This window comes from Gracilinanus agilis, chromosome 2, assembly GCF_016433145.1.
Source record: "Gracilinanus agilis isolate LMUSP501 chromosome 2, AgileGrace, whole genome shotgun sequence".
NCBI lineage: Eukaryota > Metazoa > Chordata > Mammalia > Didelphimorphia > Didelphidae > Gracilinanus > Gracilinanus agilis.
In genome coordinates this window covers 616,919,698-616,933,053 of record NC_058131.1, presented here as the reverse complement: position 1 = coordinate 616,933,053, position 13,356 = coordinate 616,919,698, and positions in this window count along the sequence as shown.

The window sequence follows — 13,356 nt, the reverse complement described above, 5'->3', positions numbered from 1 at the left end:
CTTCTTCTTCTTCTTCTTCTTCTTCTTCTTCTTCTTCTTCTTCTTCTTCTTCTTCTTCTTCTTCTTCTTCCTCTCTCTATCTCTCTGTCTCTCTTTCCCTTAAAATTGCAGCCCACTACACACTTCAGAAAAACCCACAGAAGGAGCTCCTTTGGCTCCTAACACTAGGCTTTTTTTTTATTGTGGCTTTCAGGCACTCCAATAATTCTTAGATTATCTCTCCTAGATTTATTTTCCAGGTCAGTTGTTTTTCCAATGAGATTTTTCACATTTTATACTATTTTTCCATCCTTTTGACTTTGATTGCTTCTTGATGCTCATGCCTCATGGAATCATTAGCTTCCACTTGTCCACTTCTATTTTGTAATACATGATTTTCTTGAGTGAGATTTTTTTACCTTCTTTCCCATTTGACCAGTTCTACTTTTTAAATAATTCTTTTCTTTATTGGATTTGTTGTGTCTTTTACCAGTTGGCCTAATCTGTTTTTTAAGTCATTAATTTCATATTATTTGTACCTTCTTTACCAAGTTGTTGATTCTTTTTCATGACTTTCCTGTATCACTTTTATTTATTTTTCCAATTTTTCTTCTACCTTTCTTATTTGATTTTTAAATTTTTTTGAGATCTTTCATTAATTCTTTTGGTGCTTGAAAGCAATTCGTATTTTTCTTGGAGGCTTGGATATAGAAATATTGAATTTATTGTCTTCTGAGTTTGTGTTTTGGTCTTCCCTGTCACTAAAGTATTTTTCTAAGTTGATTTTCTTTTTTCACTGTGTGCTCATTTTTCAAACTTTTTCTTTTCTTTTAATTAGAAAAAAACTGTTAAAATTGGTTCTTGCAAATATAATGAAAAAAGCACTGTTTAAAGCTTCAGGTTCTTTGTGTAGCTGCCTTCAGAACTGGCTCTAGAAATCTATCTGATTTCAGTTCTTCCAAGGTGGTATGAAGTAAAGAAATGTGTGTTTGATACTCTCCTGGTCTATGCTCTGGTTTCTGAGTAACCATAAATACTCTTCCACCTTGAAACTGTGACCAGGGTCCCCTGCTGCCCTCTGGAAGCAAGCATGGTATTATCTATATATTTTGGACATGAGACCTCTATCTGAGAAACTGTGTGTAAAAAAGTTTTCTGAAATTATTATACAAAACTTTTTATTTTAATGCATGCATAATTATCTATTTTATATCTCACAATGCTTTCTATCTCTGTTTATTGATAAATTTTCTCTTGTCACAAAATTTGATAGCTATTATGTTCCCTGTTCTAATTTGTTTATAATATTTCCTTTGGATCTAGATCATATATCTATTTTCATTTTATCTTGGCGCACAGTCTTAGATATTGGTGTATATCTAGTTTCTTCCACACTTTTTCCATTTTCCCCAACAATTTTTAGCAAATACTGAATTCTTATTCCAAAAACTTGAAACTTTGCCTTTGTCAAATACAATGTTACTATGATCTTATATGACTGTTTGTTGAATGCCTGTTCTGTTCCTCTTTTCTATTTTTTAGCCAGTGCCAAGTAGTCTTGATAATTACTGACTTATTTAGTTATCTGGTTCTTCCTGATATCCTTTCTTAATTTTTTTCATAATTTCCTTTGATATTCTTGACCTTTTGTTTTTCCAAATGAATTTGTTATTTTTTTCTAGTTTAGTAAAATAAAAATTTGATAATTTAATTGTAATGACTAATTTAATTGTGATGGCATTGAATAAGTAGATTAGTTTTTAGTAGGATTGTCATTTAATTATATTGTTTCTGCCCATCTATGAGCAATTAATATTTCTCCAAGCATTTCAATATGACTTTATTTCTATAAAAAGTGCTTTATAATAACATATATATTTCTGGATTTGCTTTAGAAGATATACTCATAAGCAACTTATTCTATCTATGGTTAATTTATTTTTTAAATAAATTAATTAATTTATAATATTTTTCCATGACTACATGATTCATGTTCTTCCTCTGCCATCTTACTTCCTCCCTCCTAGAATTGACAAATAATTCCACTGGGTTATACATGTATCATTGTTCAAAGCCTATTTCCGTATTATTAATATTTGCAATAGAGTGATCATTTAAAGCCAATATCCCTGATCATGTCTATATTTAATTTAAATGAGTTATCTTTTATCTCTTCTTATAAGACATTGTTAATGATTTGTAGAAATGATTATGATTTATGTGAATTTATTTTATATCATGCTATTTTGCTAAAATTGTTAATAGTTTTAATTACATTTTAGTTGATTCTCTTGTATTTATATATATATATATATATATATATATATGCATGTGTATGTCATCATATCATCTGCAAAAAAAGTTTCATTATTTCTTTGCCCATTTTGATGACTTCAGTTTCTTTTTCTTCTTTTATTTCTATTGCTAGCATATCTAGCAAATATTAAATAACATTGGTGATAATGGGCATCCTTGTTTCACCCCTGATCTTATAGAGAAGTCTTTTATGTTATTCCTATTGCAGACAATGCTTGCTGATTATTTTACATATATACTTCTTATTAATCTAAGCAAAAATTCATTTATAATGATACTTTCAAATTTTTAAATAGAAATGTATGTCTATTTTGTTGAAAGCCTATTCTGCATTTATTGATATAATCATGTAATTTTTATTACTTTTTCTTGGTGTAATTGTTAGTAGTTTTCCTTATACTAAACCTTCCTTATATACCTAAAATTAGTGCTGTTTGGTAATAATGTATAGTTTTTGCAATATACTTTTGTAGTCTCCTGCCTAATATTTCATTTAAAGTTTTTGCATCTATATTCATTCATGAAATTGGTTTATAATTTTCTTTGGTTTTACTGTTCCTGGTTTAGGTATTAGCACCATAATGATTTCAGAAAATGAGCTGGGTAAAACTTTTCCTTTACTAATTGTCCTAAATAATTTATTTAACATTGGAATTAGAAGACCTTTAAATGTTTGGTAAAGTTCACTTACAAATCTATCTGGTCCTGATGTCTTTTTCTCAGGAAGCTCTTTTATGGCCTTTTCAACTTTTTTTTTCTAAAATAGATTAACTATCCTATCTCAGCCTTTGATAGGGTTGACAATTCATATTTTTGTGAATATTCGTCCATTTCATTCAAATTATTAAATTTGTTGGCACATATTTGGGAAAAGTAACTTCTAATCATTGTTTTGATTTGATCTTCATTGGTGGCAAATTCATCCTTTGCATTTTTTATGATAATGATTTGATGTTCTTCTCCCTTGATGTAAGACTAGATTAGTTTAGTCATTCTGGAAAATAATCTGAAATGATAAGAAAAAAGGTACTAATCCAGCTGTGCTCTTTGACTACCTCATTTTCTAATAGAACAAATACCTTACGGTCTAAAACAAGAAGGTGCTACATATAAACAGACACGTCAAAACTTTTTGAAGTAGGAGGGGAAAAAACCAGAAACATAATGGATACTCAGTGTTTTGAAAACATTATTAAAATTATGATAAATTCATGTTGTTAGATATTACTGTGACTCAGTAATTCATAAGAATTGTTGACTCGGAAATTCAGAGGAATATGACAAGACTTATATGAACAGACAAAATATGAAATAGATTGAGGGGAACAATGTATTTTTTGACTCCAATGTGTAAATTAAAAGAACAACACTAAATGGAATTGAAATTCTGAATACCTTTAGTGACCAGAATTGGTTTCAGAGGTGAAGTACTTCAATGAAGTACAGAGAAAAGCAATGCTATAGTGGGGCAACTGGGAATTTTTGTCAGTAAGCTTAATTTAAAGGATGATATAAATACTCTCAGTACTCCAGAAACAGAATGTGCTACCTGGTTATATAGTATAACTCATCAAAATAGGAACCCCCTAACCTGTGAGCAGGAATGAGCACTTCCATCATCCTTCATTCTCTGTGTCCTCCCCTTGTCTTCAGTAATTGGAGTCCACTTTGTGTTGATTGCCTTTGAGTGCAGTTTTTGTTACTAGCATAAAAATATCTAGTTAAGTTCTTAGTATATCTCCCTCTTACTAGAGAGAAAGGGAATAAAGGGTGTGGAAAATTGAATGCACTATCAGACATAATCATTGTAATTTTATTTTGCTTAACTCTTCTTCTATGCTTCAATATTTTTAAAAGGAAGTTTCAGTAGGGCAGGAAAGTTAAGAGGGAGCTTTTCCCAAAAGTGATCATAATGTTTGTCCAAGAGAAAACAAAGAAACATTATTTTTTTAAGAGTTCTATGTGATACTCTCCCACCATGGCAGCAAAGTGTCAAGAGAAGAGAGCAGAGGACATAGTTTTTTTTCCATTGTCTATAAAATCTTAACTTGACTATCAGTACTTTCAAATGTATATGAAGGTATAGTTATAGGAGCTGAATTTGAACACTAAAAATGAAACTAGAACAAAAGAAATGACAGCTAAATGGAATGGTGTTTCACAAGTACTTCTTGGATGGGCAAGGAAAGCATTTGTAAGAGTTAGATTCATTGTTATTCAGATGTAGAAAAACACATTATTTCTTGCTATGTGTAATCATCATGCATTGCAATATGCATGATAAGTATTTATAACATGAGCTCTGAAAATAATTGTAGCTTGTGTACCAATATCAGTTGCAGAGGATAAGGAAAAAAATGGATTTGATAAAGAATTGGATAAGGTCCTCCAAATTAAATCACAAATATTCTGATACTCAGTGACTTTGATACAAATTTTAAAAGAGGTAACAATGGTTAGAACTATATTGGAAAACAGAAAAAGGAAAGAAATAAGCCAAAAACATGTAGAGTATAATGGTTTTTCAAGTCTTTGTACTGGAATACTCTCTATGAAGGAAAAAAAAGTATTAGATATAGCAAATACTAGAAGAACATCACAATAAAACTGATCTTTTTTTTAATATTTTTTATATTCAAAGAAACAGGAAACTACTTTCCATTGATATGAGATTGCTTCCTGTATCCATTCACCCTGCACACTCAGATCAATTGTTAAAGCCAAGATCAAAATTGGCAAAAAGCTGGAAGAAAGAATAACAATTTTTAAAAAGATATGGCAAGGAACTGGAACAATTAATGCTTGTGAAAAATTTAAAGAGGTAACTGATAACAAAAATGGACATTAGAAATGAGGTTAATGCCTATTATAATAATTTTATAAAAGTTTAAATGACACAATTCAATTGCTATAATAACCAGAAAAGCCTTAGTAAAGACACTTACTTGGTTGGTGACTGATATGCCAAGTGGAGAGATATAGAAGTCAATGATTTAGAATCAAAGCAATTTTTAATATAATTTAGAATAAAAGCAATTTCATAAAATATGGTAAAAAAGACTATAAAGTATAATGAAAAGTGTATAGAAGTTTGGAGGAAATTAATTTCTTGCAGAGGAAAAAAATTGGTTCTCAGAGCCTAGTCTTTTGAGTTTTGGGCAAACAACCCAAAACATATTGAGTTTATTTCTAACATTGGAGAGACTGACAAGCTTTCCCAAAGAGATGTGCATAATAACGAATTGAGAGAATATGCTAAGCATATGATTCAAAATAAGAAAGAAAGAAACTCCAAGAAATGTCAGCCTGGTTTACTTGGGGCTGTGGGGCGGATATGGTATCCCAGGGATACAAACAGATGAAGTCAAGAAGAGACCGTCTAAGGGAGGGATTTGGATAAAATTGATGGGGTGAGAGTCAAGAGTATAAAAAATGGATAATGGAAGGAAAGAGTTAAAAAGAGTGCCATTCATGGCTGATGTTGAGTACAACCAGATTTTCCTGTGGCATTCTTTATCCACCATATCAAACTGGACAACTGAAGCCAAGAAGCATAGAGCATGTCTGCTCAGTGATGAAATTTCATCAAGAATACTCTCTGAAGAATTTCAAATGAATATTCCATATAGGACAATAAAGAGAAGCATGGTGGACATGAGCAACATGCCTCATAATAATCAAAGGACTTTGAAAAAGAACAAGAGTGAAAGATGTCTTCAGAGTTTTGAGGGATAGGAAGAGAAAACGTACAAGCCTGATTACTCCACTGGAATTCTTGAGATGTCAGGAGAAACCAAAGAAGGCCTCCAGTATGTTATATAGACCTTGAAATGATTTGGATAAGAATTACAAATAGTCAGGCATGAATGCCTTGTGATCTGCCTGGTTATGTGGACCAATGAAATTACAAATCCATTCATGTATCTGAATTTTTAAAATGAAAGGGAACATCAGATAGACTTTACTATCTCATTTGAAGTCAGTTTATTTTTTAAAATATCTTGATAAGATATCACATTTAATCACTATGTGGTTCATTTAGGTTCATTCTAAAATATGGAAATAGACTGTGCACTATAGCTGATCATATGCATTACAAATGTCTGCTACTTTTCTGAAGGTATGTTGGAATGAGAAAACACAGATGGAACAACGCAACTCTAGGTCAACATAGTGTCCTCACTACTGAAGACACAGCTCAACCACCTTGAGCAATTTACAAGATTATGAGAAGCAAACTGTTTACTTTTAAAGAGAACATAATGTTATATTTTGAAATGCAAGTATCCTGTGAATTCATTTATGCCAGGGTTATCAAATAGTAACAGAGCTACTAAACCATGCATAAGGATCCGTGCAGGCCATATACCATTATAAAATTATATATTCATATTATATTATGTTTTATTGTATTTTTATTTATTTTTGTTAATTATTTCCCAATTATATTTCAATCTGGTTCTGGCCATAATCTGCCAACTTATCTGGTGACTGTGTTTGACACTTCTACTTTACACCAAGCAGCACGTACATCCATAAAGTTGACAAAAAGGTGTTTGGAGTTGATCCCTGAGTTGAATGGGATAGACTAACTTCTATATGAAAAGAAAGATAATCAGAAAAGAAGATTGGCACCTAGGCTATTAATAAAAGCCTGACAGCTGGAAAAGAGAATGACTTTGTTATGAATCAGCCACTACAGTTGGTAGGTTTAAGAGAAGTAGCAGTTACAAATAGGGAAGCAGCCCTTTCCAGATGTAGCTCAACTCTGTCAGTTATTTAACTGTATGATATGTTTTCAGTGCCCTTCTCTGACTTCTAAGGAAGCTTAGAAAAAAAAGCAAAAGGTGCTTCAAGGCCCACCTATCAGCATAGATTCTCCTTACTAAAATTGAAAGAGTTTATCCATTGGAACATATAAATAACCATCTTCTATACTGATATTTTTACAAAGGCAGATTGGCATAGTGAATGGAGCATCTGACTTGGGGTCAAGAAGACCTTAGTTTAAATTCTGACTCAGACACTCACTAGCTGTGTGACTGGAAAAATAACAGAGTCTTTGTCAAAGTTTCATTATGTAAAATGGGGATAATAATAGAACCTATTTCACAGGGTTGCTGTGATATTTAAATGAGATAATATACAGAAGGTGCTTTTCAGTCTTTAAAGAGGTATATAACAGTTTACTGTCATTATTACCAAAAAAGAATAAAAATACAAAGCTGAAATGGCCACAGAAGGTATATGTTATAAAGAGAAGACAGGTAGTTTTCAGAAGTCCCACTCTGACTGGGCTTTGGTAGGACTTTTAAAAAAATAACCAGATATTGTGTGTTAGAATTCTGACTGGCAATTAAAGGAAATTGAGGAGATTCAGAGGAGAAAGGAAAGAGGGAGGGAAGAGATTCCCTTTGACCCACTCGTCTTCTCTTTCATGATCCCTGTGCCCAAGGATTATCTGTTGATATTCATTTATGAAAAGACTTTGGGGAGGTACAGTCTCCAATGGGAGAGTGTGGGGATAATCAAAAAGAGAGGGCAAAGAATAGAAATTTATACTCTCCTATGAGCAATTGTAGTTTACCAAAGCTCATTTGACATTACCTTTTACCCTCAATTGCTTTTTAGTAAATTCAATTTCTTCTGCTAAGTGAATTAATTCTAGGAATCTACCCTAAAGAGAGAACTCCAAATCATGAAACTCAGCTGAGAAGGGGTTGGCGGTAAAGGCTTTTGAGAAATTATGACTTTGAAGAAATTAATTCGCATTCCTAAATTTCATTTGTAACCCATGCGAATAAAGAGACAAAAGGCTTGGAGATGAATTGGGGCATGCTCAGTGTGCAGCAAGTTGGCATAGCTCAAGCTTTGATTGCCACCTGGTGCCTTGAACAGCTGCAGCAGCTTTAAGCCGCACCCCAGTGGGGAAGCACTGAGCTCGTGTGCTCCTCAGGTAGCCCCCAGTGACAAGCATGTCATATAAAATGAGATAGTCTTGATGATTTTGAAGGTCCTTTCTACACTGGTTTAAATCCATAGAAGCTATCTCGTTGCTATTCACCATAAATTCACTGTTTCTCAATGAACACTTCAAAGTCTTGGTTTTCTCTAGTTTCAAGGATGGCCAGATGAATTTGGCCACTTTCCCAGCACTGCATATCAAGAAGGCTGAAATGCTGCTGATATTTTCTAACGTGTGCTAAAATACCTTTTGTAAGCTTAGCCTTTCTCCATGGGTGGTATAAACTATTACTTCCTCCTAGAGTAAGGTTCCAATCTTATCTTTAAAACCAGCAAGCTCTCAGAAGTCAAAAAGAAACAGAGATGACTTTCGAAGCAGGTTATTGCTTTTTCTAACAAATTCAGATCTGGGACTTAGACCTTCCTGATCCCTAGTAACGTCCTTAGGGCATTATATCCTTTTCGGAGCTTTTTCCTGATCACAGAATCCCCAAGTGGAGATACTTTGCTGCCTGATTGTTCTTTGTCCATGTGACTGCTAGCCTTGAAGGATTCATGGAGCCACAGCAGCATATTTCTAATTAAACTCCTTCCCCTTTTCTCATGCTAACATCATGATTGCCTGCTCTGGTACGTGATCCTTCTCTCACTTCCCATACTAGCCTCTAAGACTGATTTTAACAGAAAATATATGTATTTAGAAAAATGACACACAGTAGGATAATTAAAAATTTAAACAAATTCCTAGAGAATTCTAAACTTTATGGTTCATAACCTAGGAGTCACATGAAATTGACTTTTGTTCTCCTGACTCCAGAAGAGAATGCCTCCTTTTCCCTCAAAATTCCCATCATAAATCTCAAACTGGTTCACCTGAATTCTTTAGAATGAAATAATTGTATGTTCTATAATTTTAGGCTCACTCCCAATTAGCAGGAAGCCTTCTGTTTATGTGGTAGCTTATAGTGATATACTTATAAAGGAATATAGGAAATCTCTATGTCAGGAGGGGAAAAGCACAATACAATCTTTCTATGATTTAATAAATAGACTGTAGGGAACTGACTGAGTCATTTAAGTGATGTTCCCAGAGTCACAAGAACTAGTAAATATCATTGATGGATTTAAAACCATGTCTTTCTAATTTCAAGTTTAACATATGATCCACTAACCAAGCTACTTCTACCAAGATTAAAACATTAGCACTTAACTTTTTTTCCAATGAATGAGAATTTTTCTCTCCCTTCTTCTCTCCCTGAGGGAATTTGTAAATTTGTAAAAAAATTTTACAGAATTTGTAAAAAATATACATAATCAAGCAGAACAAATTGTCCAAGTCCCATTTGACCATGTCTAAAAATGAATATCTCATTCTATATCATTAGTCTATCACTTGTATGATAGGAGATGGGCACCACTCTTCATCATCAGCCCTTTGGAATTGTGGTTGGTCATTATGTTAAGTCTTCAAGATTTCTTTATCTTTACAATATTGTTATTATCTAATTTTTTCTCGTGGTTCTGCTCACTTTACTTTCTATCAGTTCATACAAGTTATATCATTTTTCTGAAACCATTCCTTCATTGTATTACATTCACATACCATAATATGTTCAGCCATTCCACAGTTGCTGGATGTCCCCTTCCTTTTCTACTGTCACAAATCAGGTAGGTTTGGAGAAATGAGTGGCATGGCATCTAAATAGCACAATGAATAGAGTGCCAGGCCTGTATTTAGGAATATTCCTCTTGCTGAGTTCCATTGTAGCCTCAGAGACTTAATAGCTGCTTGTCCCTGGGCAAGTAACTTATTCTAGTTTACCTCAGTTTTCTCAACTGTAAAATGAGCTGGAGAAGGAAATGGCAAACCACTGTAGCATCTTTGACAAGATAATCTCAGATAGGATCATACAGAGTTTGACATGACTAAAAAATGACTGAAACAATTAAGAGTTCCTTGTATTCCTTCAAAAACAGATTGTAATTTTCCTATAAATACGCACAAGTTCAAGTCCTTTTTAGTATTCCAACCCTACTATATCCACCTTCTTGCTGAGATTGTTATGCTTAGCACAGTGCCTGGTGTATATATAACAAGTACTTAATAATTGTTCATTTACCAATATAGCTACAATATTCTTTACTATCATTTATAATTTTTTTAAAAGAGTGACAATGAGTCTCTTTGTCTCCCCTGCCTCCAACTCACCGTCTTTCTCTCATCTTATTTAGAATTATGTGGAGTTTTTCTTTTCATCCCAAACTTATTCTACTGAAATCCAACAAACACAGACTATTCAATGTATAATTACCTCTCAGAGTAAAAGGACATAAGATGATACCAAGGTCATTCAGCTGAAATAATCTTACTAATCCAAATGCCCTTTTCAGATAGCCCAATTGGGGTAGGTCAATAACACACTGACAATGGTTGCTGACCTCTCCAATATTTAAAACTTAGAGCTGTGTCATAGCCTATGGCAAAGGCATCCTACCAACTTGTGCTCACTCTTGAGCTCCTCTGTATGCTGTCTTCACACTTCAGTTCTAATCTTTTCCCACTTTATTTTATTTCCATTCACTTTATGTGTGGTTTCTCTTGAGAAAAAGGCAAAGGAACAGAATGTGTTTTCTGAGCTAATAACATTGTGGCAGCATCTGGAGGGTGGGAGTGGTGGCAGTCCTAACTAGATTTATTGCATATAGAGAGAAGCAACCCTAACATGCTGGAGAAGAATTTCTAGGTAGGTGTGGTGGCGCCTGCCTATAGTTCTAACTTCTGGGAAGGATGAAGCTGGTGGATCTCTTGAGTTCAATAGTCCTGGGCTGTAATAAGGTTAAGTCTATCAGGGATAAACATGAAGTCTGCCATCAATATGGTGAGCCTTTGGGAGCTAAAAACCATACAAAGCTTAAGGAAAGGTAGTCCATCCAAGTGGGGAAAAAACAGAGCAGGCTAAACTTCTGTGGAGCAGAGAGGAAAGAGAAGAGGACAGGGAATGGAAAGCAGGGGAGAAGAACTGAATAAGATATAGTTTTAATGTGGTTTAGAGAGCAGAATCCTAAAATCTTAACTTTAGGAAACACAGTTACTTTCTTTCAAATTCTTAATGAAATTCATTTTATAGAAACCATCCAATTGCTTACAACCACAAAACTGTTAAAGGCAATACAAAAATAGAACAGGAGCTGGGAGCTGAGAGAAAAGACCATATGATTCTGATGGAATGTTTGGCATGTCCTGGCTATTCCTGCAGAGCAAAGCTCATCTTTTCATCACAAGCATTGGAGTCAAGTGCTCCAATATATTTCTGTAATAGATTTGTTGGAAGGAAAACATTGAAAGGAGATGGAGGGTTAATTTTTAGCATCATCTATCAGAAATTTTTGTACCGTGATAAGATGAAATCAATGCTGTCATGTTTTTCCCCTGAATAATTCACATCTGATGAAAAGAAACATTTCCTAGAGGGCTTGTTTTTGTTTGTTTTCTGATTTGTCACTTTGAAAATAATAAATTTTGCTCCCGCCCAACTCTGAGAGTTTACCATCATTTTTAAGGAATAAATACAGAAATGCTGTTGATGATTTCTTAGACAAATTTTCTCTACTCTGCCAAAGGTCTAGCCCATTATTAAAGATTTCCAAATTGGCTCTGAAATAATTATTTATTTGAAAATGGACCTTGTGAAATGATCATTATCCTCCTTTCTTTCCCCTCTCCTCAAAAACAACCTAATGCACAGGCCCTAACATTTTAGCCCCTAACATTAAAGGATCAGCTGGTTTTAAATTTTGTCTTGAAAATGATACTAAATAGCTTTTTCTAAATGGTTCCAGTAAAATTTGAGATCCATAGAATCACAGGTTGCCAGAGGAGGAAAGCACCTTAGAGAATATCTCATTCAAATCCTTCAATTTGAAAATTAAAAACAAAACAAAACAAAACAACAACTGAGGTCCAGAGAGTAGGGCTGAGGGGTCTTCCATCAGCAGCTAGATCCAGGAATGGAAAAGAGTATGATGTGTAGCTTCAGAATTCATGTTAGGGCTAGTAATTTGAAATTCTGAATCCAAATCCAAAGTACTTTTTATTCTATAACATTATAGGTATCACATAAGAAGAGAGATTCATTATCATTTAGGGAGAATATTCTATCCTGTATGTATAATGTTTCCAAATACAATTTGATAACTTCTTTGCTGCATATCATTAGACAATATCATTGTTCAAGGTAATCTCATCAGAGTGCTTTTGCTTATTTATTTTCAGGTAGAGCAGAAAAGAGAGCAGAAAGAGCCAGGCAAGTCTGGGAGCCTAATTAGTCATGTCATAGCCTTGGGCCATAGCCTGTGCTGGTTTTGTATCCCATGGGGAATTGAAGAAATAAAAACGGGTATCCTGCCACTTGGGATTATGCCGTAAAATAAGCATTCACATAAATTTGGTTGTACCACTCTAGTTATAAACTACGGAGTCTGAGCTTGATCTAGCCCCTCCTAAATCACAGCTGAAGCCTTTGGCTTCACTGTTAATGAAGTTATATGGAAAAGCCAACTTCACTTGGGGCTGACAGAAGCACAGTCCCCAAGATATACTCAAAATGGAATCTAGGACTATAGTACTTTACATGCATGTTGTCTACTTGGCTTACATTCAACAAATCAGATAGAGTCCCACTGAGGCATGCATGATGTTCTCTGCAACAGATGTAGACAAGTACATTAATAAATCATGACCATCATTAAAATTCTTAAACCAATCTTTTGCAGTCAGGCAGGCTGTTTACGATCAAGCCTGTATATATATTCTTGCATGGGAAATTAATCTGATCGCTCTGGTTGACTAGTTGACAAAGGCTTCTTACAGCACAATTAGGCTTTAACATAAGCAGCCCAAAATTTAACTTATGTATGTTTGGACTTAGAACTCTCGATAAATGCATCAGTGAGCTACAGGGTCAAGGCCAACCCTTTTGGGTTGGTTTGAGTCGGTAAGGTCCTTTGTATTTTTACTCATAAATTGTTCATGCTCAGAGCTAGGTGCCCTGAGCAGGCAATGCAAAAAGGTCCCTGGCACTAGACCTCATCGGAGAC